This window comes from Sinocyclocheilus anshuiensis, unplaced genomic scaffold (genome assembly GCF_001515605.1).
Source record: "Sinocyclocheilus anshuiensis isolate Anshui unplaced genomic scaffold, SAMN03320099.WGS_v1.1 scaffold714, whole genome shotgun sequence".
Lineage (NCBI taxonomy): Eukaryota > Metazoa > Chordata > Actinopteri > Cypriniformes > Cyprinidae > Sinocyclocheilus > Sinocyclocheilus anshuiensis.
The window spans coordinates 527,937-535,381 of NW_015546068.1; positions in this window are offsets into that span (position 1 = coordinate 527,937).

Consider the following 7,445-nt stretch of genomic DNA (forward strand, 5'->3'; position numbering starts at 1 on the left):
ACATATATATATATATATATATATATATACATACATACATATATATATATATATATATATATATATAATCTCACTGTAGGTCATTAGTAGCTTTTAAAACATTGATCTGTTTGTTTTGAGTGGCCTGATATGTCACCTTCTGACTTGACCAATGGCATGAGTTTGGGGGCGGTACTATCTCTTAGTTTGACCAATGGCAGATGTGGGAGTGTTTAAAAAAATTGCAATACCATGTGAAAATGACATACTTCAGCTTTAAAGTTGAGACATAAACAGTCTTAGATAGGTTTAGTGCCATTGAGAAGCACCACTTATTAAACCAATCACATCTGCAGATGCTCTGACTTGTTTAACATCACAGTGAGCATCGCACAAGCTCTCGTCCCTTACATTCATTGGCTTGTGTTTGTTGTATGTGAGCTCCAGTGCTGATCGAGCAACTGAATGTCATGTCTTGGAAAAAAGAGAGAGAGAGAGAAAAGGGAAAAAAAGAGAGAAACACAATTGCTTTTAGACAGTGAGTGTGGGAGACTATTGTATGAGTATCGATTCCTGTAGCGCTGCTCTATTCTGCATGAACTCCACGAGACAGCGGCAGCGGAGGCTGAACTGCTTCAGACAACATGATGCTTATTGAGCAGGTTCAGGTTCAATGCCATGCTGCCTACTATTTTCAGAGAAAGTAATATGCAGTATAATATGTGCAGAGTGCAAATTTTACTACATTTGAAATAATGTGCAGTATGCAGCAGCACACGTGGCACGGAATACTGTATCCCACTGTGCAGTACACTTGACCTTTTAAACAGATTTAACTCATTCAATCTAACTTCCACAAGTTATATTTTTTTACACAAAATTGGATTAAAAGTGCAAACTATTTTTATTTCTGAGATGGAATTAAATGCAACATACACTCTAAAAAATGCTGGGTTAAATATAACCCAGCGCTGGGTTAAAAAGGGACAAACCCAACTATTGGGTTGTTTTGACCCAGTGGTTGGGATGTTTTGAACCCAACCGCTGGGTCAAAAGAACCCAATAGCTGGGTTAAAACAACCCAATTTAACACTCTAAAAAATGTACAATCTAAAAAATGCTGGGTTAAATACAACCCAGTGCTGGGTAAAATAGGGACAAACCCAGCCATTGGGTTGTTTTGACCCAGCGGTTGGGTTACTACCCAGAAAGTTGGGTTCCGCTGGGTCAAAACAACCCAATCGCTGGGTTTGTCCCTATTTTACCCAGTGCTGGGTTGTATTTAACCCAGCATTTTTTAGAGTGTAGTGAAAGGTGATAGCAGTATATACTATATACTTCGGTTTGCAATGTGTGTTGCATACTGCATAGTGTTTTACATATTATTATGAATACTGCCTACTGTTTTTAGTTTCACAATGTCAGTGAATCTCCTGAAGAAATGTCTGGGTCATTTTTCACCCCAAAACAAATAAAAATAAATTATATATCACAGTATGCCATATTCAACTGCAGTCATTGACTTTTCTTCACCCGCCACACATTGATTTACTTCAGTACAACATGTCCTTTGAGTCAAGCAGTGATAATTGATTTGAATATGAAGGACTTTGCGTTTGATTTCTGTTGAGTCTCTCTCTTCTGTCGTCACAAAACTGGCATCGTACTGGCCTCATACCTTCACCCGCAGGCCTGTCTGCTTGCATTTCACATGGGTAGCGAGCGTCCCATCAGGGGCCTGGCCGGCCGATTTGAGCAGTAACCTCCCCTCCAGTGTGCACCAGAATCTCAATGACGGGCTGAGCGCGAGCGGCTGGAGTGGAACGCTCTCGATCTGGAGGTCTTCTGTGTGGTCTTTGGAGCTCTAACCCACATATCCACAGGCACAGGTGCCCTCTCTATGGGGCCAGGTGGCGGCCCATTCTGCTCCTGCTCTTCCTTAATGAATCCGTAATTGGTTTGAGTCACCTGTGGAGAGGAGAATAGCAGGGGTGACGGGTCGGGTTAGTGGAGGTTCTGGTTGAATCTGACCTGGCTTCATTGTGCGCAGTAGTCCAGCACAGACCCAGAGCCCTCAGCAGCAATTTACTCTTCATTTCTGTCTCACAGACACACATACAGCCTTTATACACTCAGAATAAAAAGGTGCAAAAGCTGTCACTAGGGTGGTACCTCTTCGAAAGGTACACTTTTGTACAATAAGGTACCAATATTGACTCTACAAAGGTGTACCTTTTGAAAAGGTGACAGCTTTTGTATCTTAGTTTTTTTTTTTCTGAGAGTGTACATTTAGCACTAAAGCGTTCAGAATGGAATAACAGTGTGCTCAATGGAGCTCCACACTGCATACTATTTTACAAAAATAGTTAAACAGTATACAACAATCATAATATACAGTACTGTTTGTGGTCAGTAAGATTTTTTTTTCCTGAAAGATATTAATACTTTTAATTTGCAAGGATGCATTAAATTAATCAAAAGTGACAGTAAAGACATTTATAATGTTCCAAAAGTTTTACTTTGTTTTATTACTTTCTATTTTTTAAAGAATCATGAAAAAAATATCCAACATTGATAACAATCAGAAATGTTTCTTGAGCAGCAAATCAGCATATTAGAGTGATTTCTGAAGATCACGTGACACTGAAGACTGGAGTAATGATGCTGAAAATTCAGATTTGATCACAGAAATAAATGACACTTTAAATATATATTCAAATAGAAAACAGCTATTTGAAACTGTAATAATATTTCACAATATTATTGTTTTACTGTATTTTAATCAAATAAATGCAACCTACAGTAGTTACCGACCCCAGACTTTTGAACATTAATGCACACTGTATACTGCATACTATTTTTTTGTATTTTTTATTATTGTAAAACAGTATGCAGTATACAAAAAAAATTTCAAATAGTAGTACGCTAAATTTGCCACAGGACCATTATTGTACATTGGAATTATTTAGTTATTTAGCTCTTTTTTCAGATAGCTGACTTTTTTTTTTAAATCCTATTTTATGTAAAAAAATATTTAAAGTTTTGGTAGTTTGATTAAATAAATCAGGGAAAAAATATACATTTTAATTTTTTTATATATATTTTTTAAATACGGTTTCTATTACTTCCAGTTTGTTAGTCACACTGCAAGTGAAAGTTCAAGTCAAGAGCATTGCATTGTGGGCAACAGTATTCTTTAAAGTGTGGTGTGTAGTGTACATTTTGGCAGATGTAGTAAGTGATGCACTGTATTCATACTGCTCAAATAGAATGAGTAGAATTCATCCCCTTGTGTTGTGATGAGTGTGAAGCCATTATGTTGAGTCTCTGGTATTATATTTGTCGGAGTATCAGATGCTTTCTTGCATTGGTGACATTATTAGACTGAGTTTTCCTCAAGAGCGATCATGCTAATGTTTTTCTCTGTTTAAGTACTGGAATAAACTTTGCTCTGTTCATTTGTAGCTCTGCGGTATCAACATATGGAGGAGAATTATTGACTGGAGTGTTTTATTATGTGTTGCATGGCCCTTAAGTGTGTCCTGGATTGATGAGCTCATCTCTCTGCTGCAGGTGGTTGCGTTGAGCCAGCGCAGTAAGGAGGCGGAGTCTGCATTCCTGGGAATATACAAACAGCTGATCCAGGCCCCAGGTGAGCTGCACACCTGCCTGCGCCATCACACACACACACAACCATACATTCACCGCTCAATTTCACATGACTCACAGGAACATTTATATACACAACTATAAGAGATAGCTTACATGATATTATTCATTTGATTTTTTAATGCCAATTAGAAACCTGTTTAAGGTGTCATATATCACGTAAAACAGGGTTTTTGTACTCTTCTGAGGTTTATTATGTACTATGTAGACATACTCTGATCTCAAAACATGAAACTAAATAGCAAAACGACTCCGAAATCGTGATGTTAAACCATAAGGTCTTTTACATACTGTACGACCACCCACATTTATATATAAACATTTATTCAGTATTTAGTTCAGTGTTATTTTAGTGTTATATATATATATATATATATATATATTTCTATTTCTATTTAGCTTTTAATTTTTATTTCAGTTTTTTTTTCTTCTACCCATTTTAATAAGGCAACATTTTTACGTTCAATTTTTCAAGTTTTTTAAGTTAACATTTTTTATCTAATATATATATTTTTTAATTTAATAGTTTTAGTTAACTATAACAAAGCTGATTTAGTCATTTAGTGCACTATATTAAACTATACATTTTATGCTTATGACAGTTTTAATTTTATGTGCTTTTGCCATTTTTATTCGTTTTTGGGCTGTTTTTAATATTTATTTTTTAGCTTTGTTTTTGTTTCAGTTTTAGTAGTTTTTTCAACTAATTTTATTTAAATTAATTTGCCAATGCAACATTTCTAATTTTCATAGAAGTTTTTTAAGTTTAAATTCTTCATTTAGTATATGTATATATATTTTATTTAATAGCCTTAGATAACAATAACAATACTGATTTTGTCATATTTTATGCTTATGACAATTTTCATTTTCATTTTATGTGCTTTGTCATTTTTAGTTTTTTTCTTAATATATCTAGTTTTAATTTAATTTTTATTTCAGTTATAATAATTTATGACTGAAAATACATTTTATTTTTATTAGTTGCCAAAGCAACATTTATAATTTTTATTGAGGTTTTTCATCTAATATTTATATTTTATTTTTATTTCAGCTTTACTTCAATTATTAAAAAATATTTTTATTAGTTTTAGTTTTATTTAACAATACCAGCACTGATTGTTTTCACATAGTCCACTATATTAAAGTATATATTTTATGCTTATGACATCATTTCCATGAGCTCATTAGATATGGACTTCTTAAAGGTACAGTAGCAAATGTTGCCAAGGTGACATTTCAAATTTTCCGTTGTTGTTTTTTTCATCTGATATTTATATTTTATTTTGATTTCAGCTTTACTACAATTAATGAAAATGATTATTAATAATTTTAGTTTAGTTAACAATAACAACACTGATTTAGTCACTTAATCCCGCTATATTAAAGTAAATATTTTATGACATCATTTGCTCATTAACATACATCTACATCTACATATAAATACCTTTACTGTATCTTGGTTTTCCCTCATGAGGTCATTTAGATATGAACATCTTAAAGGTACAGTAGCAAAAACGGTCTGTTTAGAAATGATCATGTAAAACTGTTACTGTTTTTGTTGAGTACTATAGTAAGTGTTTGCAAAAGTGTAGAAAGTGGCCCCTTTTTTCTGCTTGTTGGATGTGTTTGGGGTCGTGTGGGTCCATATGGTCTCAGGTTCTGTTGACCGCAGCGGGCCAATCAGAACTCAGCTGGAGGCTGACCGACACTCACAAGTGAAACGTGGGATTGATGAGGAGTGTAGAGCAGAGGAGAGACGATAAGAGAGAAACCAGACAAATAGAGACGAGAGAAAGAGGACAGGGGCCTGACGCTGGACCGTGCTATCAGAGATCACAGGAAGCTGATGCCACTGTTTACACATTCATTGACTGGGTAATGGAAGCTTCTGCTGGAGAGCCCAAAACCTAGGGAGCTGCCTACATAGACAGCATTTTCAGGCATCATAGGTGTGCTTCTGACGAAACGGCCATTTTAAAATGTATGCTGCCTTGCTTTAGCCAAATTGTAGCCTTCACAGAGAATGCAATCCCAGAATGCATTGCGACAGGTTCGGTGAATAAATCCAAGATGGTGGATTAGGCAAACTATATGTCCGCCAGTGCTGAAAAGTAATGATTAAACATTTCTCAGTGTAATTTTAACCAGTTTTTGTGTGTGCAACATGTTTTTTATGCTTATTTAAGTGTTGCAATGCAGTATGTGCTATTGAAATCAGTTGTATTTTGTGCGAGCAGTGCTGCATGTGTAGAGCATTTCAAAACAGTTACACATGAGGCTCATGCTGCCTACATAGACAGACGTTTTGTATAAAACAGGCTGACTTTAAAGATCTCTCCGATCCCTTGCACTTCATATTGTTCCGTGCTCTTTGAAAGAAGTAATGCATTTTCTTTTAGGTAAAGTGTCTCGCTTTGAAGATGTATTTGGTATGAATCCCTGACCTATAGCTCTCCTATCAATATTTTTTATGTATTAACAAAAAGCATATTTCATGTTTGTTTGTTTTTTTGCACTTACAAGAGCACTTGTGATTCTTTCTTTCATATTTAGAGAATAAAAACAAATTGCAGAAAGCATGTAGGATGTGGTGAATGGTGCAGACAAACGTTAAACAGCCTTCTTGCACTGCAAATAAAATAGTGGCATTTGAGCTCCAGATAGATTTTATTTGTTATTCGACTAGTTTTTAACTTTAAATGTTTGAAGGACTGAATGCCATTCAGAAGTTTGGGGTCAGTAAGGTTTTTAGTGTTTTTAAAAGAAGCCTCTTCTGTTCATCATGGCTGCATTTATTTGATCCAAAATACAGGAAAAACAGTAATATTGTGAAATATTATTACGATTTAAAAAAAGTGTTTGCTATTGTAATATATTTCAAAATGTAATTTAATTCTGCGATCAAAGCTGAATTTTCAGCATCATTACTCCAGTCTTCAGTGTCACATGATCTTCAGAAATCATTCTAATATGCTGATTTGCTGCTCAAGAAACATTTCTGATTATTATCAACATTGAAAACAGCTGTGCTGCTTCATATTTTTGTGGAAATGGTGATACATTAATTTTTCAGGATTCTTTGATGAATAGAGAGTTCAAAAGAACAGCATTTATTTGAAATAGAAATCTTGTCACTTTTGATCAATTTAATGTATTTAATGTATCCTTGATGAATAAAAGTATTACTAAAATAATGTAAAATCACTTACCAAGTAAAGTGGTTCATTATAACGAAGAATTGATTGGAAATATTTCTTAAATTGGTGCTAGAATTTATATTTAGAGACACAAGGGCCATCAAATGTGACGAAATCTGGCTGAATTGTTTTGTTTTTGCCTTTGATTTATGCAGTGTTCATTTTAAAGTTTTTTTCCACTGACAGCAAAGAGACGATAACGAACTAAAACTAGTCTTGAATGACAAAAACTATGCTGTAAATCTATTGACATTTTCGTCAACGAATAAAAACAAGACGAAAACGTTAGGGAGGGACGATTTGGGAAGAGATTCATTCAGAACGAATCTGCTGCGTGGTTCGGAGGTTATGCGTACGTACATATGAACCTGCGGGACATAAGCTAAAATACACTTGCTGCACGTCGCATAAAACATTAAAAAATGGCAATATGTGGGAGTAAGAGAAGCCGAGTCATTGATGTTAATCAAGCAACAACAAAAAAAAACTGAAAATCACACTCTGTTCTTGACTGAAAAACTTTAGTAGTCTTAAAGATTAATCTAAATGTATTTATAGAAATAAATATGTCTGCTTGAAAGAATGAAGAATATGGTA